The following is a 27,694-nucleotide window of genomic DNA, read 5'->3' as shown; positions in this document are numbered from 1 at the left end:
ATAAAGGAGATCCACCGCTGTGACTTACTCACTTGATTCTCAGGCATCATAGTGACTAATGTCATCTCCTCCCAGGACGAGCCATGCACAGGTGGCCATGTTCCTTTAAAAACAAGAGCCCAACAGTGAATGTCAGTTACCTTATCTCACAATACAGCCTCCTATCTTCTCCCCAAGAGACCCACATGCTGGTGCACTTTGCCCCATAGTAACATTTTACCCAACAAGAGGAAATGGACGAAGAATTTCTCTCCATGCTGCCAGTTTTGCATGTGAAGAAAGGAATAGTGAAAGGGTGAAACAAATCCTATTGTCTGCCACTGTCTGGGACACTAAGAGCTTATCACACCTCTACACAAAGGCCTGCAGAGAAAGTTAAGATGGATCTGGAAAAGAACGCTTCACTAGCTGCTTTAGTAAAAATAGAAAATGCCAGAATTTCTAAAGCTTGAGTAAAGCAAGCTGGTGTAAAACTTGATAATAAGTCACCAATGTGAAATTTGTCATACTTCCCAAGCTGGAAAGGTCCCAAATGCTAAATAAACTAGGAAGCTACAAAAGTAGACCATCTGATCATGGCTGAATTTCCTAAACAAATTATTATTTTGGCTTCCAGTGACCACTCAAATGATTTGGTTATATCCTACTGCTTCTACAGAAAGTGCCTCTACACCTGTTTGGAAAATGGAGCCCAGAGTTACAAAACATTTCTAAGGACTTGTTTCACAATTCCAAATTTCTAAGAGGAGGCCTCAAGAGGACAAAACAAACACAGACGTGAAATTTGAGATCTACAAGAGGCAATACCCACACGGCATGGATGTACGCACCTTTGCTCAGCACACCTGCCCACATAAACACACACACATTCTCTCTTGTACAAAGACCTGCGCTTAAAGCCCGGGAGTTGGGACTCTGTTCAGAATTCTCAGACTATTAACGGGAGATAAGCTACTACTTCCTGAGTACGGGCCACGCATGGAACGAGCCACGTTAAGGACTAGACACACTTTGTCTCAGTGGCTTCTCACAGACAGGAACAGAGGTTTGGAGAGGAGAAAGCATTTGCCAAGGCCCCGTGGCAGGGCTGGATTCAAGCCCAGGCCTGGCTGACCCAGCACTCGTGGTCTTTCCTACCACTGTGAGGTGACAGCTGTCCTGTGATGGGCCCACACACCCCGAAAGTGGCGTGGCAAGCTCCAAGGGCAACCACCTGGGCAGAAGCTGCAATCATCCCCACCATCATCATCATTATCAAGCCACACCTCTCTGGCCCATGGCAGCTGAGAAACAGGCTGGCCTGCCTCGGCCACATTCTATCAGCCTGAGCTATGGGCTCTGTGCTGCTGCCTCCAGGTGAAGTCAGAGAGGCTGGAGGCCTCCACTTATCTGCCTTCTGCTTCTCAAGGGAGGCTTCTGGGTATACCAGGTGGAAGAACTGGACATCTTGGTGCAGAATTCCACTGTTGGTCTAACCAGGTTGAGAACCAGGGGCCTCCCTGGGCTCCTAGATCTCAGGAACAGAAGCCCCTTCCCATCCCGGGACATTGCTGAGACCAAGAACAGGGAAACAGGGGGCTCTCAGAGGTTCTGCTTGGATCAGATTCCCACACAGGCCTGGGTGCATTGTGATCCAGCCACTCCAAGGACCAATCCGTACCCTCTGTCTGGCCAACAGCCAAACACACTTCGAGTTCCCCATAACTCCACTAAGCCAGAAAGTCCTAGGACCCAGCACCCCCCACCTCAAGGGGCCTCAGTTTCCCTGTAAAATGAGGAGCTTGACCTAATTGGTGACTTCCTCACCAAGGACCCCTTCTAGCTGCCATCTCCACGGGCCCTGACTTTTAGAGACACCTGCAAAGCTAGTCAGTTGTTAAAAGGAGGGAGAGGGATTAACTGTGGGCAGGCACCACGATGGGTGGTTAGCATGTGCTATCTCAGACCTTCCCAGCAACCCTGTGAGGCAGTACAATCAAGTCACAGAGGGTGAAACTGCGGCACGGCACAGCCAAGCGCCTCACCGGAGACTCAATCAGCGCCGACCACAGCAGCCTGCACTCACGGTGGAGCTGGCCTGAGTCCACGCCCATGCTCGCTCCTGACACAATGTTTCCCTTTGTAATCAATCAGAACAGAAACAATGTCTCCTCTGGGACTGGCCATCACGCCAGGACCAAGCAAGGAAGCATGAGGTCTCCAGGCCCCAGTGGGCCTGACTCAGGTGACGCAGGAAAGGTTTCCTGTGAGCTTGAGTGGCCTCATGGATCCCAAGGGACATGAGAGGAACTCGAGGGACCTTCCTCTCTGCTGTTCTCCAAGCCTAACCCCATGGAGTCAGGGTCTTCACTGAGAGACCCCAAGCACTTGGAACAGGGCCTGGCACCACAAGGCACTCCACCAATATTTGTTGGATGGGGGAATGAAGAAATCCAGAGCTCAGATGCACTGAAGGCTTGTTCAAGACCCTTTGGTGTGAGTTAGTGTAAGACACACCAAGACCAGCTCAGAACCACAAAGCTGGTCCCTCAGCAGTGTGTGGTCCAGCAGAGGTCTCCATACTCCAGCCCCCCGGACAGAGGATGAAGGCTTAGATGCTGACCCAGGTCTGCTCTTCATCCCAAACATGGTGGGGGGGCATCCGATAGAGCAAGAGAGGTGTCTAAATGTGAAGGCTACCCAGCGGAGTGGTCTCGAGGTCAGGCTCTGGAATCAGCCAAACCTGGATTCCTACCCCAGCTCTGTCACTTTAAACTAGCCAAGCGGCCCTGGGATAGTCATATAATCCCTGTGAGCCTCTGTTTCTTATCTAAAAACAGGAATAATGTTAGTGCCTACTGTGCAGGGCTGCCTGAAGATGAAATGAGATGAGGCTATAAAGGACGCAGCCCAGTGTGTAGTCAGAGGAAGTGCTTGAGATGACATCTGCTGTTGTTGTCTGCATCAGAGGTCATGGTCCAGACTCCAGCACATCTGGAGTCCTCTGCTTGGGTTCAATCGCAGCTCTCCCATTGGCTAGCTGTGTGACCTTGGGCAAATTGCCTGACCTCTCTGTGCCTTAGCTTCCTAGTACCTAAAAAGGGATTGATTGTGAAGACTAAATGAGTTGTGGAGGTGAAGACCTTAGAATAATGTCTGGCACAAGGTAAGCACTCAATAAAAGTGAGTTAGTATTATTCTTAATTATTAATATTACTAGCATCCTTCTCCCTTTGTTCTGATAACAGATTCCACCCCATCTCCCACTCTCCAGCCAAAAAGGTGGGCATGGGACTCAAGATAGGTTAATCAGAGTATCATTCATCCTTGCCCACATTCTTGGATATGAAGGGTGTGCACGTGCTCCAAGCTGGGCCAAGTTCCAATCTGAAAAACCTGAGGAAGGCCATCCTCTTGGGGTGGCTGGAGGGCTGTGTGGGGTCAGCTGGGAGCTGCCTGCAGGCATGGACCACTGAACAAGAATGCTGGTCTGGGGATGCTGGAGGTCACCTGTTCTCTTCCTGGGGCTGGATTCTGGAGCACCTCCTATGAATCTTTGAGCCTCCCCTAGACCCGTCCAAGGTATCCCATTTTTGCTTGAGCTCGTTTAAGCTGGGTTCCTGTCACTTGAAACCACGAGTCCTGACTAGCAACTGCGCCTGACAACTGGCTGCTTTATCATCACTCAATCCCACCCAGGAAGAAAAGCCAGCTGCACACTCTCAGTGAGACCCGGGCAGCCAGGGAAAAGCAAACATGTGCAGCAAGGCGTCCTGTAAACTGCAGTGAGAGGAGGCTGCAAGCCTCTGGACCAGTGCCCTTCCTGGGAGAGGAAAATGCTGGAACCAAAAAGTGAGCAGCCCAGTCCTGCGGTCCCTGGCCGGGAACCCAGCCTCAGAGCCAGGTCCCCCTCGCCATGAGCATTAGGGAAGGGGAAGAAGGGAAAGGAGGAGACTGCAGCTGGTTTTCACTGAGTTCACAGTGGTGCAGGAAAACAGCCAGAGAGCTACCTGAAATAACTTTTTTAGCAGAAGAAGGAGGGTGGGTAAGAGAAGAGAAATTACGTTACCTGAGCCCTTAAATGTGTGTCAGACTTTCACTGGTACAATCGCATCTAACCTTCAGCACAACCTTAGGAGCTGGATGCTCATCAACCTATTTTCCAGTTGAGAAAGCTGAGGCTTAAAGAGCTCGTTAATCGCCAAGGTCACACAACTAGTGCCCAACACCTGGCCTGCCCGCCCGTCACACGGCCTCCTCAGCACACTCTGATCCCTGAGCTGAGGCCTCCTCCCCACACGGACCCGTCGGCCACCACTCACGCTAGCCTCAGACCCGCCCAGGGGAGATGGCCACGCGCCACTGCCCCTCACCTGCAACCGGCTGTCCACCACCCCCCAGAGACAGCCCCCGGCACCCACCGGACAGGCAGCATCTTGGATACCCACAGCGCGTCCGTTTCCTTCTCCAGACACCAGCTTTTGTGACCAGCAAGAGCTCCCGTGTGATGTTAACGGGGTGGCATTTCTCCGTGAGTTTTACCCGGGATACGCCTGTCAGAATCCCACGGAGACCTTTTTGTTGTTCTGTTTGTTTTTTGTTTCTTTCTCGGACACCTTTCCCAAGAGATTCTGACTTAACAGGTACAACTACAGCGCCTGACACACAGCACTGTGCTCAACAATGTCACCTTTACTTTATCTCCTCTTCTCGCCACCTTCTGGGCCGGCACCCACAGACTGTCTATTCCTGCCCCTCCAGGCCTCTAACAGCACCCTCTCAACTCCCTCAAGGAAGAAAAGCCCCTCCTTCAGATGTGTTTTAAAGGGTTTTAGAAAAACGGAAACAACAACAACAAAATCCTTGGACTGGTAGCAAACACAAAGAACCAAAACACACTGATGGCCTCCCCGCGCTCCTGCAGCATTAGCCGTGGGGTGAACACGCGAAGGAGCGCACACGGCAGTCTTCTTCCTCAGGTCCCCGGGAGCCCAACACAGGCATGAACTCGATAACCAGTGGGGTAGGGCTATCCAGACACCAACATCAGCTGGTACAAAAGGAGACTCAGCGGGAGAAGTGGTAGCTTCCAAAGCTGCTGGAGAATTAAACTGGGAACCATGATCTGAAATGATGAGACAATCATCCTGACCACGATGGTGTCGAGAAGGGCGGCCCCTGGAGGGCCCGGGCTGGACCTGTGGGTGTGGGAAGTTCAGGAAGCCATTCCAGAGGGGTCTCACCCCCTGACCCTCCCAGGACACACACTTCACCAAGCCACACCCCGCCCAGAGCCCGCCCCCCAGCTAACTGCTTCTCTCTGTTTCCCAGCAGCCGGACTCAGGCAGCAACTGCCCCAGTCGTGGGGGATTATCCGGGCAGGTATTCGCCTTCCTTTTCTTTTTCTCTTCACAGCTTTACGCTCTGCTATTTACAAATAAATAAATACAAAGCAACCGGCTGATGTTCCCTGGGGCGTGATTTGGTTTCACTCCTCCCGGCTGGGCACCACGCGGTGCCATCACTGCCTGGTGCTGGGTGGTATGCAGGACACCGGCAGGGACCCGTGGGCAAGCTGGACGGGCCAGAGTCTGCAAGGGGATGGAATGCTCAAGGGGGCCCGCTCGCTGCTCCCCTTAAAGCAGCCAGGAAAGGTCACTCAGTAAGCATTTGCTGAGTATCCTGGCCGGGACTGTGTGGAATACCAAAGAGCAGGGGAAACAGGGGTCTTGACTGCCAGCCTCACCGCCTACACATCCTGAAACCCTGGGCAAGTCATTTCAGCCCTGAGGCTCATTTGCTCCTTTGGGGGATGATGTCTACCTTATAAAGCGAGGGTATGGATTAAATAATATCACACATGTCAAAGAAGAATAAAAGCTGCCTCATGTCAGCATTTACTATGAGCTAGGAACCATGTGCTAAGTGCTGTGCGTGGAGTAGTTCACCAGATCCTTACAGCTTCCCTGTGAGGTAGCACTAAATCCTCAAGTTCAAAGGAGGAAACTGAGACTCAGAGAAATCAAAGCACCTACCCAAAGTCACATAGCTCACAGGAATCAGAGCTAGAACACACGCCCAGGCCAGTCAGACTCCCAAGTCCTCGCCTCTGCTCTGCTGCCTGCTGTCTGGAAGGTGCTCAAAACACATTACATAACACGTAAGGCTGAACGGGGGACTGCTGGCTCTCCACCCACGAGGCATATGGAGAAAAGAGGGAGAGTTTCGCCCGAGAGAGTTGAGGAAGCCTTTCTGAAGTAGGCAGAATCTCACTCTTGGAGGGTGAGGATGGAGACAGGCAAAGGAGGAAATGGAAGGTAGTGCAGACTGGGAAAACCAAAGCGATGAGCTGGAGGCAGGGATGACCAGGCAGGCAGGCAGAGAAGGACAGCAGAGACTGGCCGGCTGGAGGGAGAGAGAAAGGGGGACTGGCCTGAGTCATTGTCTTGGGGGCCATTCTACCTGGGATCTTTCTCACCCACGCCCCAGAGATGCTCCAGTTTCTGGTCCATCACTCACACAACAGACATGGAGGGAATCAAGGACCACGACTCTAAGGCCCAGGGAGCCCTCTCTCCTTGAAGCAGGCTTAGAACCCAAACGACGAGCAGGTGTCTTTGCCAGCTCCCAGCCTGCGCTGTGGTGCTGCTCGGCCAGGCCCAGATTCCAGCCCAAGCTCTGGGCGCCAGGACTCTGAATGCTGCCATGTGCACATCAGCCTCACCACCGCCACCCTGGCATTCAAGGCTCCCAGGAGGGAGAGGAGGCAGAACCGAGGCCGTGGGACATGAGCTCCTCAGGGCAGCGTCCCTATCTCTCTGGACTTCGTGTTCTTCCTCTTGCTGGGACACTGTAGGCACTTCCTCAATAACCTCTCTTGGAGCTAAGCTAAACGGAAGATCCTCTGTTTAAGGAACACCCCTGGAGTTTGATTAGTCTGGATTCAAGTCTGACCTGGAGCCCGTGGTTTATCCCACCGTAGCTGGAAGGATCACTGGCCTGTTTGCCTCCTAGAGAGGAAGTGCCCCCCACTCCAGTAGTCTCTGCAATGGCCCCCCAGGAGCCCGCTGCCCCATGGACATGGTTCTGGGCCCCGCACCTCGCGCCCGTCCCTCCTCCTGGGTGAAGTGTGGATGCCAGTCTCCTCCACCTCCAACTGCAGGTTCCCCCAGGGCGCGGCTGTGCCAGGCACTGCTCCAAATGCTTAAAGCTACAATGTCCTCCCCGCTGTCTCCACGCCCCGCCAAGCCCAGAGCGCGGAGTCCCAGCCCAGGCCTCAGATGACTTGAGCAACTCTGATCATTGGCTCAGCTCAAGCCCACCATCATGTGCATTTTTGGAAGTAACAGGACCTGGAGGAGGGAAGAGGATAGGAGTAGAGCTGTCTAAAGATCTGTTGGTCACCTGGTCTCCTCCCAGAAAAGCTAAAGGGGTAATGATGAGGAGGCTCTGGGGGACGGTCAATCTGAGCCTCCAGACCAAGGCTTCCTGGGATGGGCAGGGAGTACCTGTTTCATCACCTTCCACCGGCGAGTCTGTGGACAAGTTACTTAACTCTGTGGAGCCTCGGTCTCCTTATCTATGAAATGGGGATAATGGCCACACAGGACGGTTGTGAAGACTGAGCGAAATGTGAATGTGAACGTGCTTAGCAAACTGTAAAGTGACCTTAGAAATATCAGACATTGTCCACAATCCTGGGAGGTGAGGTCTTCAGGTCAGAATAGTGGCTGGAAGGGAAAAGGAGAACTAGGAATCCATTCCATTTGGCAAACTTCTTTCAAGACCTTCCAGTACAAGGCACCAGTCTCCAGGGATTTAGAAAACCACTGACTAAGACCTGTTCCCTGGTCTCAGCACTGACAGTCTGGTGAAGGGCAGAGCGCCGCCGCATTTACATAGTAAGGCAAAGCCAGGGTGACGAGGGGACTGTGCAGAGAGGATGGGACATGTTATTCTGGCCTCAGAGGGCAGGGGAGGCTTTTATAATAATAATATTATAATTTAGTAATTATTAGCATAAGAATAACTCTTTCTGAATGCTGCAATGGGCCAAGCAGTTCTAAGTATTTACATGGCCCATCTCATTTAATTCTCCTAAAAACCCTACGAGTAGGTTCACAGATGATGAAACTGAGGCAGAGAAAGTCACTCCTATCTTGGCCTTACACACCTGGTACATGGCGGAGCTGGGATTTGAATCCATCCGGCTCTGCTCCTCCAGCACACCAGGGCTGAGTCAACCAAGACAGGTCTCAGTCAGACTCTCTATGTGGCTGGAAGGCTCTGATAAGGCCTGCGGGGATGAGTCACTGGGGAAGGCGCTGACTCACCCACAGCCTCCCCCGCCCTGGGCAGCTCCCACTCCTGGCCCAGGGCCCCCCCAACACTGCCTCCAGTCTCTCCTGGGAGTCGGCCCCGCCTCTGCACTTCCGAGCTCCATGCGGGCACCTAATACCCAGGGAGATTGATGTAAAACCCATATGTCAATGGACATTTACATGACACATCACTCAGAATAATTGTTCTTATCATAAAAGGTAGTTCAATGTCAGAGGGAATAAAACCCTCAGTCTCGGCTCTGCCACTTACTGGCTATGTGACCTGGGGCAAATCTGAGCTCTCTGCACCTCAGCCTCCTCACCTAAGATGAGGGTCACAGTGCTCATCCCAGGCAGTTGAAAGAGGAAACGAGACAACGTGTCGAGTGTGGCACCTGGCCCTCCACAGCCTCCATACGTAGTGGCTGAACCAATGACTTTGCAAAGGATTTCCCCTGGAAACTCATTTTCTTCACGATAATATTTGGTGGTAATAGTCGTACTTTTATCTAATATTCACCTGCTGCTAAGCTGAATCCGTTACGTGCGCTACCTCATCCAATCCTTAAAAGCATCATTTTCCTCATCTGACTCAGCTGTAGGATAACAGAAGGGACATGTCCAACACATTAGTGTTACTCACACACACATGGATGTGGAGAGACAGACAGCAGCCAAACGACCTCATACTTATTAGGCACTTACTGTATGTCAGCTACTGTTCTTAGCATTCTACACTCAGTAACCTATTTCATCCTCTCAAAAACATGCCTATAAGGTAAGTACTATTTGATCCCCATTTTGCAGATGTGGAGCTTGATGCACAGAGAGGTTAAATAACTTGCCCAAGGTCACTCAGCCAGGATTCAAACCAGAGCCCACATTATTAAGCACTCTACTCTACTAAAATAATGAAAGAAAAGTCACAGCGAGAATGTTTACTGACCCCCAAGCCCCAAATTCTAAGAACTTCAGCGTGTTACTTGCCAACCCCCCTCCAACCTAAGCTCTGCCATCTGTCCCCTTCTGCCAGTATCTGCTGTCACCCTCAGCCCTGGCCCATGCTCTTGCTCCCAAGCCCTGCCCCACCGTACGCAGGCAGGAAGCTAATGGAGGCACTAGTGTCAAACTAGTGGACTTTCTAGGTCCTGGTCATCTCCTCCTGGGATCTTAGCCTCCCATCCAGTCTCTCTGCCTCAGCCCCCTAAATCCCATCCTCTATAAAGCCATGAAGGATATCTTCCATACATGGCCCTCTGCTGCTCAAGAACACTCAAAGGCTTCCTGCTGCCTAGAGCCAAAGATTCCAGTGGGTTGAAGAGGATCAAGTGGGGACTCAAGATCCCTGTAGGATCTGGCCTGGCCTCCTTCCCTGTGGCCCCAGACCTCCCACTTGCTGGCCTACGAGTCACAACGACAGACAGGGCGAGTCAGTGAGGTCTTTCCTGATCACCCTATTTAAAAGGACAGCCCTCCCCCCACTGCTCCCCATCCCCACACTCACACCCAATCTTCCTCCCTGCTGTGTGTTCTCCACCCACCTCCATCACCTGGCCTCCTACACATTTACCTTGTCCCCGCCTAGAATATAAGTCCCATGTGGCGAGGGATTTGACCCTGTTGTGTTTTTTCCCCTCCTATCACAGCAGCACCTAGAACAGTGTCTGGCACGGAGCAAGAACTCATAAACACCTGCTGAATGAATGAGGAGGAGACATTGAAAATGCCCAAGAAGAAAAAGTCCAAACAGAACAACGCTGGGGGAACGGCTAGCATGCCTCCTGCCTCCCTCTCTGCTCCTGAAGACACTTCTGGAGGACGGGCTGGGATGACTAGATGAAAATGTCTGGAGGCCAAACCCTTTCCTGCCCATCCTCCCTCGGATTTACAAGAGTTCGCTATGAGACCCTGGGCTATCATCCTCCCATCCCTACTCTGAGCTTACACACACACACGCACACACACAGACAGAGACACATACACACACAACCTCTCTCTGTCGTACTGAAGGGCATCTGCATCTAACCTAAACTCATCTCCTAGCCTCATCTCCCGCTACCCACCTTCAAACCAGGCCATCTCCCATTTCTCCCGGCCTTGACGCCCACTAGCGACACTCTCTTCTTCCTCCCACTTACCCATCTGCACTTCACCTACCTTCAAGATCCAAACCAAATGCAGCCACCGCCTCCTCCTCCTCCTCCTCCAGGAAGCTTTCCAGGCCCTCTCCAGCCCCTAGAAAACACTCCCCACACCCACTGCTGTCTCCATCAGTCATATGGAAATTAGTCATGAGCTACCTTGTGACTGGCCTTCTGTGACTGCGCTGAACTGTTACCAAAATCTCCTGTTACTTAATTTTTTAAACATGTATGTCTTGTTCTCCCAAGTACACTGTGAACCTTTGAGAGGAGAAGCTGGGCCTTAACCATAGTGTCTTCCCCCATAGCACAGGGCCTAGGGTACACAGTAGGTGCTCAATGTACGCTTCTCAATTAACTGCCCAAGGTAAACATGTCACCTTCCCTCTCAGGTCACTTCCTCAACTATAGGTACTTGGACTGGCTTCTCCCAATGTCCTGAATTTTTTCCCCAGGGCCTGCTCTGACCTTGGTTATCTGCAAACCCAGCCAAGGGCCTGTGTTTTCGAAGGGTGTTAGAGGCATTCTATCGCACTCCCTTGAGCTGGGCAGATGAGTATGACTGTAAAGAAATGATCTGTCAAGTCCCACAGGTCTGAAAGAGGAGGGTACAGAGTTCTTGCAGGCAAACCCAGACTTTCAGAATGCTTCAATTTCCTCAAATAGTGGAGTCAGAGGAAAACCCAGGGTGTAAGTTTTAGGTGATTCACAGCAGAAAACCAACACTTGAGGCCCAGGTGCACCGTCGAGCACCAGCTCTAAGTGAACTGAGATTACAACAAAAGGCAGCAAAATCTCACATTTCTTCTGAGCTACCAGGGAGATGAGGGCCAAGGAGGAGGAAGGAGGCCCTCTTGACTGCACACCCTCTACGTGCTGGGCCCGCGAAGCCTCTTAAGGAGGGTCTCCCGGCGTCCCCACTGTGAGGGAAGCAGGCTGGGATAGCTGGGTCACACTTGAGGACCCGAGGAATTGAGGCCCCTTCAGTAGGAGGAGGCAGCGCGCTGACTCATCCAGGTGAGTCATACTCGCTCCACAATTCGCCAATCAGGATCCCCAGATTATCTGTGATTGTTGTCATTTTGAACAGGAAATACAGTCACTGGGTTCAAAAATCAAAAAGCACAAAAGTGTACAGGAGACGTGTCTCTCCTCCTCTTTCTACCCAGGCTGCCCCACTCTGACCAGGTAACCACTACAGTTAGCTGCTTGTGTCACGTCCCTGATGATGTTTATGTACATACACGCAAAGACAAATATGTATTTTCTCGACGTAGCTGGTAGCAGACTACACACACGTCTCAGTGCCCAGGGTCTGTCTTGCAAAGGAGTGGACTTGGAACAGGCAAGGAGATAGAGTATCTCTATGTTAGAAGAAAGATGTGCATCTGTGTGAAATGCCCACGAAACGAAGGGAGGGAAGTGTTCTAGAGAACATGTGTGTGACAGAGGAGAACTGAGGCATAAGGGTAAAGTCCCTGTGGAAGCCACGGGGCTGGTGGCTGATCCAGATCTCAGGCAGCCAGAGGCAGCTCCTATGGTTGGCGGCAGGTGGTGGACCAACCACCCTCAAGTGCCGAAGCCCCGCATCTGACTGGCCTCGCTGAGCGTTTCATCTTCCAGGAGAGAGAGGAAGCGTCCACAGAAACAGGACTAACCTAATTCCCACAACCGTGGCGGAACGGGTTAGCTACCAGGAGAACACAGGAACTGTGGAGGAAAAGCCATCATTTCCTCTGAAGTTTGTGAGAGACCAAGAAGGGGAAGTTGTGCCTGAGACTCGAAGAAAACAGACTTCAAATGGTGGCAGAACAGAAGGGCTCTGGGACCTGAGATTGAGGAAGTAAATGATTTAGACTCTGAAACGCAACTCTACCTATGCAGTGAGCAGGGAAGGTGGGGAGGAGGGAGGAGGAGGGGGTGGCAGGGAGAGACGGGGGAGGCAGGGAGAGGCAGAAGGAGAAGGAGTGGGGGTGGCCTTTTAGGAAGCGGGCAGCTCACCATAATGACTAGATTCTAATTCCTCCTTACTAGCTGTGAAGTCTTGAGCAAGTCAGTTAATCCCTCTTGTTCCTTAATTTCCTCATCCGTAAGAGGGGATAACAGCAATATCTACTCATGGGGTTGGCACAAGAATTAAAGGAGTTAATATTTACAAAGACGTTACATCAGTGCTTGGCTCACTGTAACTGCCATGTAAGTGCGACAGAACAGAAGCCATGTGGCGGCTTGGGAACCCTTGACAAGCTCGTTGTTAAAAAGCCCACGTCCCATCACTGGCAGAAGGATGCATAACCAAGAAAACCCTGAGACTGCGATGCAGGGCCTATCCCAGGGTGTCGGCCAGCGGAGGCAAGCCCGGGGGAGCTGCGGCTGCACACCATGTCCCAGAGGGCCGGAAGGTTTGGGGGTGGGGGGTCGTCTTGAGCCAAGAGGTCCGGAGGCATAAAGGGGCCCTGAGAAATTGGACCTCGGCTCCCACTCAAAGAGAGCTATCTTTAGGCTGACAAGTAAAGATCCAATACTGAGATGAGAAAGGGCGCAGAGATGGGAGAGGAGCTTGGTCTTTTAAAAAAGGATATTCAGATATTTTCAATGACTTCAAGTGCCCTGGCCCAGAGCATTGGAAACTCTTGCAGATGAGACCACTGAACTGCCGATTGCGTCTCTGCGGGGCAGCCCGGGGGCCCCTGAAAGCTGTCCTGGAGCCCTCTGGGAACTGAGAACACGTGATGTCAAGGAGCATTCACTTCTCTCTGTGATAGGATGCTTGATGGGAGACGGAGAATTGCAATAGACCTGGTATATCTAGAATCAAGAAGGCGTCTGGTCCGAGATCAGAAAAGCAAAGGGACAGAGACTCAGGCAAGGGGCAGCTTGGACCACCATTCCCAAAGGAAGCTGATGAAAGATCTGACGTCACTGGAGAGGAGGTCTCTAGCAGCGTGCCAGGGGGCTCTCTCTGGATAAGCATTTTATCCACAGCTTGGGTGATGCTATGGAGGGCATACTTAAATAGGATCCTGAAAGGGCTCCAGGGAACAGGGTTGCACTGAAGTTAAGTTGAAATTTAACAGAAATGGCTGTTCTGAAGCAGATGGGAACAAAATAGGGAGCGCTGCATTGGAATTCTAAAGCCACACACGTTTAGGACAGGGGAGATGGAGCTTAGTAACACCACATGTTAAAAAGATCTGGCTAGCAGTCATGTCAGTAAGACGATGGTGTGATATAGCTGCCAGAAAAGCTGAAGCAATCTGGGGCTGCATTAAAAGGAGTAGAATGGCCTGAATTAGGGAGGTGATAGCTCCCTTCCTCTGCTGTGGTCACATCACAGCATGAATACCATATGTGGCCTGGGCACTGCCCCCACTGTATTAGAAGAATATGGACAAACTGGAGTTTGTTCAGAGGAGAACCACAGGGAAGATAAAAAGACCTGAACCCACGTCATGGGTTGTTAATCTGGAAGAAGACCCAGGAGAGAACAAGAGGGCTGTCTTTAAATATCACATTTCACTAATTAGAAGATGCACATTTTTTTCAATTATAAAATGTCTGAAAGCAGACTGTATCCTATAATCCTCTAACATCTAACAGCCTCTCTAGGCCAGGATGCAGCTGTGGCGTAGCTGTCATGGCCTCATTTCCACTGTCATGTGGAAATCTGACTGCCTCCCACCTGCCAGGTTAACACTGGAGCAGGCAGAAGCTGAGCTCAGCTTCTGTCCCCTCCCCACGGCCAGGATGTCCAGAGGGCTGTGGGAAAGGCTGGGAGTCAGCACCCCCGCCCTCACGCTCCAGCTGCCCGGAGGCATCAAGTCAGCCCCAGGCCCGCCAGCATGGCCTATAGCTTCCTCCTTACTGGGGAAGTAAACTCAGAGTGTGCGCCAGCAACCCGAGGCAGCACCCACCTGAAGGGATATGCAGGCGCTTGTGAGACCACAGAAGGGGGAGAATCAGCATTTCAGACAATGGCCCACAATGCTCCACGAGCATCTGACACCTGCAGAAACGATTCTAACAAAGGCTGCTACCACTCCCTACTCTACCCCCAGCACTCAGGGCTGGCTTGATTCCAGCCTTGGCTTCCACCACTTCCCTAGGCAGCCTCCAGGTTTCCACCACGTGGCACCCTGAACATGCCCTCCCTTTTCCACATGTCCTTGTGCTATACCTCCACCCATCTCTGCCTATGGAAATCCTACCTATCTCCCAAGGCCCATCTCAACCACCAAGCGCCACCTCCTCCAGGAAGTCTCCTCTGGTTCCCTCACACTGTGTGACTCTCCAAAGCACATTCCACAGTCTATGTTGATGGGTGGGCATCAGTAAGCTTGTCTAATGTGCCTCCCTCCAGATGTTAGACAAGGGCTCCACTCCTGTCATTCATCACAGCACCCCCAGCACAGCAGCTGCATACTGTGACCTATGGAGCCTTGGCCACTGCGCTCCACGCCCTCCTCGACAGCACCCTATTTACAGTTCCTTCTGATTCTCCTCCACCTCCTCCCAGCTAACTCATCCCCCACTTCTCTCAAGGTTCAGCTCTCAGCTGAAAGCTAATCAGAGATAAACTAATCTCTGTCAATGTGTTGTCCTTCTCAATTAAATGCTGTATTCTTACCAAAGGCCCTCTGGAAACAGGGCTGAAAACAACAGTGGGAATTTTAGGCCCCGAGGCTCTGGGGGAGGTATTTTTGATAAGGAAAGATCTTGCACTAAGCGATTGTGCAAACCAGCGCTCCTAGAGCAGACATCCTAAGTTCAAAGAATGCGAGAGCTGTGAGATGGGGGGCTGAGTCTCTGTCCTTCAAAAGAGAAGGCCAGCTTCAAGTAACGCTGCCGAGATGGATCATAGCCTCAGAAATGGAGCATGGAGAACAGACTTGACTCCGACCTGGCTGGGTGACCTTGAGTAAGGAACTGCACCTCGCTGGCCTCGGCTCAGCATCAAGAAGCCTCTGAGCCTCAGTTTGCCCACAGGTAAAAAGCAAGGTGGCAGGAGGGAGAACCAGAGGGCCCTTTCAATCTGACATCCCAAGGTCTGTGACCCATGCCCTCTGCCTTCCCCCTCCCGGGAGGGCAGGATCCTTTGGAACTACCCTAGTTCCACTCCATTCTCACCTTGAGCCCCAGTCCGAGTCCGAGTCCAGAGGAGAGGAAACGCTTAAGACCTCACAGCCAATCAGCAGGCAGCACGCAGGTGGACAGAAGGGGCAGAAGCGGGGAAAGGTGTCAATTTCTATGGACACAGAGATGCTACTCTCATTCACGCCATCTGGCCTAGCTAGAAAAAGACAGTCACCTGGTTGCCTCTGCTTCCCTGACCTACCTTTTTAAGCCATTACAACTGCCTGCCAAATTTCAGTGCCGCTCTGAGATCAGGACATATAAGGTCTCTCAGCCTGGATTTAAAGAGTTTCAAAATAGGTAGAGAGCAGGAGCGATGAAGAATGAACCTGGAGGCAATCTAGGCTGTATTGTGCAGCCATGCCAATTAAAGATCTTTAAACATAGCCTCTCTCTTCTCTCATGCTGAAGATAAAGACGAAGTTTCAGCAATAAACAGACATCTGCTAGGAGCTTCTGAAGAGATTACAACATAAACACAGGCAGAGAACAGCCATAAACAGCCCAGAGCCCTCTCAGGCGCAGGCAGCATCCTGCTCACCAAGGGAGGAGGGAAGGCTGGGGGTGGCGGGACAGAGGAGGAGGTGGTGCTGAGAGGCAGGGGCTGGGCTCCCCAGGCGCAGGAGGAGGTGGTGGTGGGGAGGTTAACTTGGGAGAAAATGGAGAACTGGCTGCCTTCTCCAGGGAAATAAACGCTCAGGAAACCACTGAGAGGATTTCCAGAAAGCCATCCAGAGGATTCCAGGCCAGTGTCATTCATCCTGAAAAGGGGTCACTCCTTAAAAGTGGAAAAAAACTGACATTTTTAAGCGCCTACCTACTCAAGGCACTTCACAAATATTTTTAATTTCTTCTCTACATCAATCCCTTGAGACAGGCGTAATGACCTCCTTTTTATAGACTAAAATACTAGGGCTCATTGACTTGCCCGAGGTCACATGGCTAGGATTTGAGCCCAAGCCTGTCTTGTGCCTATATCATCTGCATCCAGAACATGCCCTTGAGGTTTATTCTCGGTGCCCAGACTCTTGACACCCACAGATCTAACACAAGGAGAGTCCTCAAGGGGAGAAGTGGCAAAGCAGTGTGGAGTGGCAGTAGGTAAGCTTTGGCTAGTTCAACAAACTGTTGAGTCTCAGTAGCCCTGGGGCCCTGTCACTTCACATCCTGGTGGCTTCCCAGCAGGTCCAAAGAGGAACAAAGAGGGAAACAGGCACAGATACATGGCTAGACTCTGTCTGGAAGGATCCACAGGAGACTGGGGACAGCAGATGCCCTTGAGGAAGAGAACTGAGGGCTGGAGGATGGGAAGAAGAGACACAATTTGCAACGAATTCCCTTTGTACTGAGTGATGATGTTAGCATGCCTCCATGTCTATGTGTGGGTGAGTACCATCATCCACGTGTGTGTGTGTGTGTGTGTGTGTGTGTGTGTGTCTGACTACCATCATCTATGCATGTGGAGGGGTGGGTACCATCATCTATGTGTGTGTGGGGGAGGAGTGAGTACCATCATCCATGTACATGGGGAGGGAGGGTGAGACCATCATCTATGTATGTGGGGAGTTGAGTACCATCATCTATGTATGTGTGTGTGGGTGAATACCATCATCTATGCGTGTGTGTGTGGGTGAGTACCATCATCTATGCATGTGTGTGGGGAGTTGAGTACCATCATCTACGTATGTGTGTGTGGGTGAGTAGCATCATCTATGCATGTGTGTGGGGAACTGAATACCATCATCTATGTATGTGTGTGTGGGTGAGTACCATCATCTATGCATGTGTGTGTGGGTGAGTACCATCATCTATGCATGTGTGTGGGTGAGTACCATCATCTATGCATGTGTAGGGAGGGGAGCACCATCACCTATGCATGTGGGGAGGTGAGTACCACCATCTATGTGTGTGTGCGGAGGTGAGTACCATCATCTATGCATGTGTGTGTGGGTGATTACCAACATTTATGCATGTGTGTGGGGATGAGTACCATCATCTATGCACGTGGGGAGGTGAGCACCATCATCTATGCATGTGTGTGGGGGTGAGTACCATCACCTATGAATGTGTGGAGGTGAGTACCACCATCTGTGTGGGGGGGGTGAGTATTATGCATCTATGTATGTCTGTGTGGGTGGGTGAGTCATTTTTAAGAGAGTCCAAGATGTCAGGTCCAGGATAACAGACACACCCGAGCTAGAGAAGGAAACCTGGACCAAGCAGGAAGTCCTGGTTGCAGCAAGCCTGGAATCCAGAAGAAGCCCGAGACTTCATCCAGAGCCTCCTGTTCCTTCACGACAGCAATGTGCTGCAACTCAGGCAGACGGCCGAGAAGCTCTCCTAGGATGGGTCCCATAGTCCCCAAGGCCCCAACCACTTGCATCAGCCCCACAGGACATTTCCTGAGGAAAAAGTTGACTGATCTTCTCCTGAGGGTCTAGAAAGAGGCCCCGATCCCCCTGCTTAGTCCTCTCTTCTGTTTTCCCTTTCATCGGCCATCAGACTCCTCCCTCCTCCAAGCAAGGAGCTCTGACTCTTATCACCTTTGCGCCAAGTTGTGCAAAAGCCCAGCTGTCCTGATGCGCAGAGCCGTCAGCACCCTGACTTTACACAGCAGCCACGAACAGCTGTCCAACAGAGGGGCCAGCAGCTCTGCCAGGCCCCCAGCAGACCCTGGGCCCACTCTCCTCCAGGAGAAGCTCTCCTTAGTGACCAAAAGGTCCAAGTGACTCTTTTCCAGGCACTTCTTCATCCTCCCCTACCTCATTCTCCTGGCCCCCAGCACAAGTCGAACCCTGAGATCCTGCAAATCTTTACCAGACACAGTCAGTACTCAGATGAGTAGCCAAGGCCAGCCATTCAGAGTCACAAAAGCAAAGAAGTAGTTTCCGCATCTTAACACACGGATACCCGGTGGCAAGGCCAGAACAGGATGTTCCGAGACTCCCGTTCCTGTCTCTGGCACGGCTGGGCTTCTGGACGGCATGTGTCAGGAGCTCGGGCCTGCAAACGTCCCAGAAACCTGCTGTTGTGGCAGCTCAGGGACCAGGGGCCACCGTCCAACTCCTTGTTGCCCTCCTGTTGCTGTCAGCGGAAAAGACATCTATACTGGACATCCCTCACTGCCCAGGAAGGAGGAAAAGGAGCCAGGAAGCAGTCCCTGTTCTTGGGCCTGCCCTTACCTCTGTTTTCCCCAGAGAGAAATCTGCCCGAGCCTTGGGAGGAATGCAGGTGCTGCAAGGTATCTGGAGAGCCCCTGGGAGGAGGGGATTAGGGTGGGAAATTATGCTGACCCTCAGGGGAGAGAAACACTAGTGCACATATAGAACACACTAAAAACCCCAGCCCTAAGTACACCAGTACCATGTACACACACAACTCCCTGCCAGCCACCATGGAGACAGGACCGGTTTCCTCGTGATGAGTAGTAACATTTAGATGCATGGACAGGTACAGAGCAATCCCATTTGAGAAATGACACCATACCTGGTACTCACAGAAGGCTCTTCATGTCGAACACAGGGATGGATAATCCCTCAACAGCTGACAGAGAAGGGAAGCATCTCAAACATCAGACTCCACGGGGACCCAATCCTGCAATGAAGGTTTGTCTGTGACCAGAGGGCCCATGTCTCCGATCACCGCAGCCAGCTCTGAGTTTCTGAGACCAGATGATCAGTGCTCAGAAAGGAGGAGCCTTATCAGCGCAGACCAGCCATGTTGTCTGGCTCTGGGGACGACGCAGGGAGGAAAACAGAACGTGGTGGAGGGAGGGGTCAGGGCCCCCCAAAGTGAGGGGGGTGGTGTTTGGCTATCAGGCACTTTCCCACGAGGACAAGACAGGCCTTTGGAACCTGTAGCTTTGCCCTGCCTGCCCTAACACACAGTGTCATTCTGTCTTCCTCTGATATCTCAGCCTCCCTGAATAAAGAAATCAAAATCAAGAGCCTAATATGAGAACGATTTCACTTTGGGGAAACCTAAATGAAATTCTCCAGAAGGAAAGGGAGGAGGTAGAATGGGAGAGGGGGAGGCTACAGGGTTTCAGAGCTTCCCATCTCCTAAGCCCAGCTTTCTTTACTTTCTAACTTTTAGGAAGTACAGGTATGTTCTGTAAACTAATGTCATAAAATCAATAATATAAGCAAAAAAAATCCCAATGGCCTTGGGACCTTATCCACACATATAGCTGTACCAAATGCGTGTATAATTTTGTCTACCCATCCAAATCAGTTGATGGAAGTTCTTTTTTTAAGGGAAAAACCCCAAATATTTGGATTTTCCATTAGAAAAGTATTTTTATTATAAAAATTTTGGAAAAATACTGAGAAGTAAAAGATAAAGGAAAAAAATCAACTCTAGCCCTGGCATTCAGAAAGACTTAACATTTTGTTATATTTCTGCCTAGTGGAAAAAACTGTCTATGTTTAAGAAGGAGAATGAGGAGGAGGAGGAGAAAGAGAATTTTTTTTAAAAGTCTCCATGTGAGGGCTGTTTGCAGAGAGGGGTCCTTGCTGGGTGGGTCAGAAGACGTCTTCAGAGTGCCCAGCACCTTGAGGAGACTTGACAAGGAAACCAGGTGAGAAGTGCATTACCAAGAGGAGGAGCACACCTTTTCCTCCCCTCCTGAGCCTCTGGTCTCCTTCGTTAGGACACCCACAAAGGCGCCAGTGGTAATACTCTCTCTTCCCCACAAATTCAGACAAGACACTGAAAGGTCACGTTTTCTGTCCTGACCCACCAGCTGCAGATGAATAACAACTGAGAAGGGCTCCACAACTCACCCAGGTATGAGGCAGGTTAGAGAAGGCTCCTGAAGGCACAAGGGAAGACGCACTGCCCAGAAAGAGAAGGACCAAGAGAGAGATGGGCTGTGTTCTCCAAGCAGCCGCAGCGCCAAGTGCCTGGGTCATAACGTGGCAATCCGTGTGGCTGAATAAGTCAGGATTCAAAGCTCGGCAGCAATGACCTCAGTCCCTGTCAGCCCCACGTGTGATCTGGGGAGGCCAGTGGCTGATCTGGGCACAAAGGCAGCTGTCTGGGCTTCCACCACAAAACGGAGCAGCGCGGTGAGCGCAGCAAATAGTTGTCCTATTATTTCAGGATGTTTACAGACTGACGCTCGCCGAGGAAACGTCCACACGCGAGCGAGTCATCTTTTTTTTTAAACCTCTTATCTAAACACAGGCACGGGCACTCACACAAACCCACTACAGGGTTCATTCATTCAAAACGCATTTCCTGAGTGGCTATGACACAATCGGACAGATGCCGGCCGAGCCTCCGCCCCGTCCCAGACACAGCACCGGGATCCAGCGTGACAGAGAAGTGGGTTCCAGGCTCCAAGCGTTCGCTGTCCAGTGGCCAGATGGGCACATAAAACAGGGTAACGGCTGGTTAAAAGCAGGGAGGGCTGCTCTAGATTAAAACAGGCATAAAAGGACAGACAACCAAATGCAGCCTACAGACTTTGTTTGGATCCTGATTTGAATAAACCAATTATGAAGGTCATTCTGAGACAATCAAGGAAATCTGAATATGGACAGATGAGACCAAAGAATTACTGTTAATCCTGTTACATGCAATAATGGCAATATGGTTATGAAAGAGAACATTCTTTTTAAAATAAATATATACTGGATTACATAGAGGCAAAATGACATATCAGAGATTTGCTTCAAAATACTTCAGGAGGGGCCGGCCCCGTGGCTTAGCAGTTAAGTGCGCGCGCTCCACTACTGGCGGCCGGGGGTTCGGATCCTGGGCGCGCAACAACGCACCACTTGTCCAGCCATGCTGAGGCGGCATCCTACATATAGCAACTAGAAGGATGTGCAACTGTGACATATAACTATCTACTGGGGCTTTGGGGAGAAAAAGGGGGAAAAAAAAAAGGAGAAGGATTGGCAATAGATGTGAGCTCAGGGCCGGTGTTCCTCAGCAAAAAGAGGAGGATTGGCATGGATGTTAGCTCAGGGCTGATCTTCCTCAGCCACAAAAAAAAAAAAAAAAAAAAAAAAAGAATTTCAGGAAGAAAGAACAGAAGGGAAGAAAAAAGAGAGAGCTGAAGCCAGGCTGGCATAACCTTGATGATTGTCGAAGCTGGATAATGAGTATTTGGGGCTCATTATACTATTTTCTCTATTTCGGTGTTTGAAAATGTACACGATATTTCTAAATAGAGGACTGCAGTACATCATGGTAGATATCCTAATGAAGACTGGTATAAAAGGCTAAGGGAATACAGAGCAAGGAGGATTTGTAAGAACCAGAAAATAAATCTGCCAAGTTTCTGAGTGTCTAAAAGCCATTTCATAGTGGGGTGGGAAGACGTGTTCACACATAACTACAATTTAAGCTGGAGAAGAGGAAGCACAGCAAAGATGCGGCACACACCAAGCCTCCGGAGTTCAGAGGATGGCCACAGGGCTTTCCTGCTTCCCCTGGCATCTAGCCCACCACACAGACCTCACTCACGCACACCGGGGCCAGACTCCAAGCTTGGTCACTCACTAGCTGTGGGATGGGGGCACGTTTTAACCTTTCTGAGTCTCAGCTTCCTCATCTGTAAAATGGGAATAACCCCACCTGCTTCTCCTGAGCACTAATGTAGGGAATCTAATGATAAAAAGAATGAAAAGTCCCAGCATGATGAACAGTATTCCCTTTCCTGGCTCTTTAAATGACAGAGACCCTTAGCCCTGGGAGGGCTTCGAAGATTAGCAATGCTCAGCCCAAATCTTCTTGCACCCATACCCTACACTTCTGGCCAGAGTCAAGGCTCTTCACCAAGAAGGCAGGACCTCTACCCTTCACTAGTGGGAAGTGAAAGGGGCAGGCTCATGACTGGGAGGCACACCCAGATGGGGGCGTGGACATGGGCAGAGAGAATACAGACACACCCCAATCACAGGCAGACAGGGATTACTCAGCGCTCCTCTGCTCCTGCAGCTCCTGGGAATGGGCCTCCAACGACCACAGTGACAACCTGCCTTCAGCCGATTTATACTAAAGTGTAACTGGTTGGTATTAGGCTACTCATGATTTTCTCTTAGAAGAGAGGGATGAGCAGAAAGCCAGAGCCCTGGGCCTAAAGCAGGAACGAGGCAGGGATAAAAGTGATGCCACTTATTATAAAGATGTGCTCTAACTGTGGATCTCAAGCACCTTACAACCATAACCAGTATACCTAACACCTGCCCTTCTCCCAAAAAACAAAATAAAACTAGAATCAGTCCTAGGGTAGGGGTTATTTCACCCAACAGTCCTCCTAAACCATCCCAGAAGCCAACACTCAGAGATGAGACGTCAACAGCAGAGGCAGGCTTCCCTCCAAATAGCACCAAAACACCAGCAGTCAGTCCCTCCTCATCACAGCATGACCAACACCAGCCATTACCCTGACTGAAGGACAGGGTGGGCAAGGGGGCTGCAGGTTGAACAACCTGCTAACCCCAGGTCAGTTCAAGTGCTTTGCCAAAGAAGCATCCCCTGAATCTTTGGACAGCATCTTTTCAGAGGCCAGGACCCTCCAGTTAGCACACTGCGGGGCTATAATCGTGCAGCAACAGCACACCACCTTCCATAGCCACAGGGCAGCAGGAGGAGCACTGGACTTAGTTCTGGCAGAGCCTGGTTCAAATCCTGGCTCAGCCACTTTCCGTGTGACCTTGGGCCCTTACTCTACCTGAGTCTGTTTCCCCATCCCTGAAATGCAGAGGGCAAAACTTGCAGAGTTTTTGGAGAGTAACCATGAAATCCGCTGCAACAGGGCAGGACCCGTCCCCCAGTAGGCACTTAATAAATCTGTCTTCTCTCTGCCAGAAGGTGAGTTCTTACCGCAATAAGTCTCCAGAACATCGGGTGGGGCTGCCCTGGAGACCTGAGGCCCACTTGTTGGGTCCCGAAGGGGACAGGAATAGAGCTGGCGCAGGTGCCCGAGCTCCCAGGCCCGCAAACGGGCCAACGTCGGAGGGCCAACGCGGGGCTGGCTTTCTTCCCGCGGGACCTGCCCAGAAGGGGGCCGGTTGGTGACTTCACCCTTCACGGAAACCACTTAAGACTGTAGTGAGCAGGCGAGGCTGACAGCAAGAGGGTCCGCACGCCCCGCGGGCCCCCGCAGGGCCCGACGGCGCCTCCGAATAAAAGCTCTTTCGGCTAGAAGAACCCAGGCTTCAGAATAAACAACGTGGAAGGAGACACACGTTTACTCTGGTTTCAACACGCCTCTTCCCCATCCAGCAAAGGCCGTTCCCAGCTCTGCCGCGAGGCTGGCCTAGGATAAAGTTAACCCCACCTGCTCCGGCCTGGAAGCCGAGTCAGGGGCGGCAGAGGCTGCGGCAAGACCCCACTTCTCCCCAGGGCAAGCAGGGCAATGCCAAGGTGGCGCCGCGGGCGCCCCGGCGGGGGTGCTCCCGGGCCTGGGGTGAGCGCGGGCTGCTGGAGGCGCGTGGCGGAGAGGAGAGCCGCCGCGGCCCCTGGGGCCACCGCTACGGCCCCGGACCCAGACCCGGGCCCAACCCGCAGGCGGCCAGGCCACTGACATTTGGCCCAACTTAACTTCCTGTTGCTACAGAGGGAGGGGCAAGTGTGTTGGGCGGGGGCGGGGGGGGGACAGTGAAGAGCCGGGAAAGAACGCGAACGCCGCGGAGCCCAAATCGTGGGAATCAAAGTCAGGGGATGATCTTCTGCCCGAGTGGCAGGCGGCACCGCTGGCGCATCGCGCCCCCTCCGTGTTGACGGTTGGGGATTTTCTCGGCTTAGAATTTCAGGGCTTGGGTGTTGGGGGACAGAGTGAGAGGTGGTTCGGGGTACGGGTGGGAGGTTTTCATTGCGTTCTAATCGGCTCAGAGACCGATCCGGGCAGCCCCGGCTCCCTGGGCAGCGCCGCCTGCTCGCCAGGCGCCCAGCAGGGTGGGTTTGAGACGGGAGATGCTGCGGCCGCACCTGACCCTCCCGGGCGCGGGCCAGGGCGCAGAGTCCTGGCTCAGCTGGCACGGTCCCCATTGGCGCCCGCCCTCCCTCCCTCCCCGGAACCCCGTGCCGCCCTCGCCTTACCGAGAGCCGCGCCGGCCACCGAGCCTCGGGTCGGCTCCTGCCTTCTCCTCCGGCCGCGGGCGCAGCGGTCGGGACCCGCAGGCCGGCTGCGGAGCTGGGAGCTAGCTAGGCGCCCCCGCGCAGGCTTAACCCGGCGAGCGCCGGCAGCTCTGGGCCGCACTGCCAACCCGGCTGGGAGCCGCCCCATCGGCGGCGCGGCCAATAACAGGGCAGCCGGGGGCGCGGCCCCGCCCCCTGCCCGAGGCCCGTGGCCAATGGCAGCGCGGCGCGGAGCCCACCCCCGCTCCTGGCCCGGCCCGCCCCAGCGGGGCCAGCTGTCACCGCGGCTGCCGCGGGCGCACGTGGGCTGTAGCCCTCCCCGAGCACAGGGAGCGGCTGGGCGCTCCCACCCTGACCCGCACAGGTGTGAGACCAGCGGAGGGCCGATGGGGGCGGGGCGTGCTGGTGCTGCGAGATGAAAACCCGGTGGTGGTGTCCTGGTGGCAAGGGAGGGGCAAGGGCTGGGCCTCACACTGCTTGGCCTAGGCAGCTGGAAAGCAAACTCAGTACCCCCTTTGGACATGGGGACGCAGCATTGCGCTTCCAGTAGCGGCTGTGGTTCTCCCTCCTTGCTTGGCTCCTTGACCACCCTGGGCTTCAGCAAACGCCCTGCTAGCTGATAGGCTCTTCCCCTCGCCTGGACTGGCCTTGCTTAGAATAAAGCTGGTGGCAAGAGGGGCAGTGGTGCTGACCAGCTACGTTACCTTAGTCAGATCCCCTGAGCACCTCTTCTCTTGGCTGTCAAATGCTCTGCCCACCCTCCTGGGTTGCCCACACCCCCACAGCTCCAGAAAGCACCATTCACAGAACATGCAGTGTGAACCATGTGGGGTCTAGTGAGGGGTGGAAAGCAGCTTGGTAACTGGAGATACTGCAGACACCTTGTGCAGACTGCCCTGGCGGCAGTGATCATGAAACAGGGATCCCAAGGGCAGGAGCCATGTCTTACTTGCCTCTGGGGCCCAGAGCCCATCACGGGCTTGGCCCAATGTAGGCATCAATAAACGTTCTTGGAACTGAGCTGACCCAGGGGGAGGAGAACAGGCAGGCTTGGGCAGTGAGAACACAGGAATGTGGCTCCCAGCTGCTGGAATTTCCACAGCACCAGACCACCCTCTGGAGAGACTATGTTCCCTTGCTGCCAGGCAAGAACAAACAGAGCCATTGCCACCATCACCCTGCGCCTTTGTTTTTCTCTACTCCTTGCCATATGATCCTACTCCAGGCCTTTTGGGTTTTCCCAGGGATTGTCCTACCTGGCAGCTCTCTTAGCATCTTCAGAGTTCAATCAACTTCCTGCAGGTGAATTTTCAGCAAAAGCTGTCCCTGCTCAGTCTGCAAACCTCAGTCAGCAGTGACTCTCTGAGGGGCGGCTCTGCACTCTGATGGATCTCTGCCTGTGACACCAGTTGATGGAGTGTTCTCTATGCACAGTATCTCATTTAATCCTGACAATGGCTCTGTAAGGTACGCATTTTTTATTATCATTCCCTTTTACAGATGTGGAAACTGAGACTCAGTGAACTAAAGTAACTTGTCAAGGTCACGTGGTTAATAAGGATCAGAGTCTGGATTTGAGCCCAGAGCTATCTGATTCCAGAATCTGCATAACTAACCACTGTGCACTGGGGCCTCTGTAACCCTGCCCACACCTCTAGAGCACTGGACAAGTCAGGTCTATCCCTGAAGGAACTGCTCTGGGGCCTGACCCACCCCCAGTCCTTCCAAACATTCTGTTGAGCTCAGGCCTGGGCACTGTCAGGGACAGAGATGAGACCAGCACAGCCCTAACCTATTTACAGAGGGATATAGGAAACCCGAGACAGAGAGGAGCTTCAGGAAACAGTGTCACCTCTGCCTCCAGCACAAGGCCTCACTGGACACAAGGCCTCTTGCTTCTGGCCTGGGCCTGACACACCCAGGTTGGGGATAGAGATGGAGACAGTCACTCATTCATTTCACAAATGCTACTGTGATCGGATGTGGTTCCTGCATTTGTGTAACTTATAATGAAACTGATAAATAATCAGAAGTACACAGTGCAATGGGAGCTCTATTCTTTATTACTTTTATTTTTTATAATTTCCATCACCTTATCTATAGCCCAGTGTTCTCCAAATTAAGTAAATTTAACACTACTTCAGGAACACTGTGGGCCAACCAAGTTTTACAGAGATAGCACTGCTCAGAATAGAAGTTCTAGCAGCTCCAACTAAAACTTATGAATGTCCTAGGACATCTGCCTCCGCTCCCCCATCCTACTCCCAACCTTTTTAACTCAGGAGACCCAGGTAAGAAAGACCCTTGCTCGATGGGTCTGAGGGCTGAGCGGTAAGCTTTTGGATGTATGGTGAACTGGGAGCTGGTGGGGGCTAACTGCAGGGAGAGAATAAGCCTTGGGTCCTCTTGAGCCAATGGTCAGAGCCCCTCACCGCCACACACAAGCCAACCTTGCTGGCTGTCTCCCTGGGGGGTGGAGAGAAATGGAGACAGAGATCATAACTCCCCCTCCTCTGGACAGAGCAATAACCATGGGATATCCCACTGGACTCTGTGGGAATTTATACCACTAAGCTCTTCAAAGAAAAGATCAGGCAGGCCAGCCCAGTTGTGTAGTGGTTAAGTTCATGCACTCCGCTTTGGTGGCCTATGGTTCACAGGTTTGGATCCTGGGCGTGGACCTATGCACTGCTCATCAAGCCATGCTGTGGCGGCATCCCACATACGAAATAGAGGAAGATGGGCACAGATATTAGCTCAGAGCTAATCTTCCTCAGCAAAAAGAGGAAGATTGGCAACAGATGTTAGCTCAGGGCCAATCTTCCTCATCCAAAAAAAGAAAAGATCATGCAATGTTAGAGCAGATCTTAGAGGAAATATTATCTAAGCTCTTCACTTAACAGATTAAAGAAATAAAGCAATAAGTGGAGCCCCAGAGAAGGGAAGGCACTTGTGAGTGTCACAGAGCATGAGGTGGGTTCCAGGTCTCCAACACCCCGCCTTACCCGTAGCATGCCAGGCAAA

At 52.2% G+C, this 27,694-nt stretch overlaps 1 protein-coding gene across 5 annotated transcripts in view; it reads right to left on the bottom strand.

Moving 5' to 3' along the window:
- Positions 1 to 24,705, bottom strand: part of MICAL2 (microtubule associated monooxygenase, calponin and LIM domain containing 2) — a 220,576-nt gene extending 195,871 nt beyond the window's left edge. For 2 of the 5 annotated variants that reach the window (XM_058545992.1, XM_058545993.1), the window contains exons 1-3: positions 24,632 to 24,704; positions 19,061 to 19,168; positions 33 to 103 (exon numbers count right to left, since the gene is read on the bottom strand). The gene's annotated coding sequence lies outside the window, so the exon portion shown is untranslated. Of the gene's footprint in view, positions 1 to 32; positions 104 to 19,060; positions 19,169 to 24,631 lie in introns of all 5 variants that reach the window. The other 3 variants (XM_058545997.1, XM_058545994.1, XM_058545996.1) reach the window with 3 other exon arrangements.
- Positions 24,706 to 27,694: the final 2,989 nt, after the last annotated feature.

Source organism: Diceros bicornis, chromosome 7 (genome assembly GCF_020826845.1).
Source record: "Diceros bicornis minor isolate mBicDic1 chromosome 7, mDicBic1.mat.cur, whole genome shotgun sequence".
Lineage (NCBI taxonomy): Eukaryota > Metazoa > Chordata > Mammalia > Perissodactyla > Rhinocerotidae > Diceros > Diceros bicornis.
The sequence above is the reverse complement of the archived record's forward strand: the minus strand, read 5'-3'. Positions and strand labels throughout refer to the sequence as shown.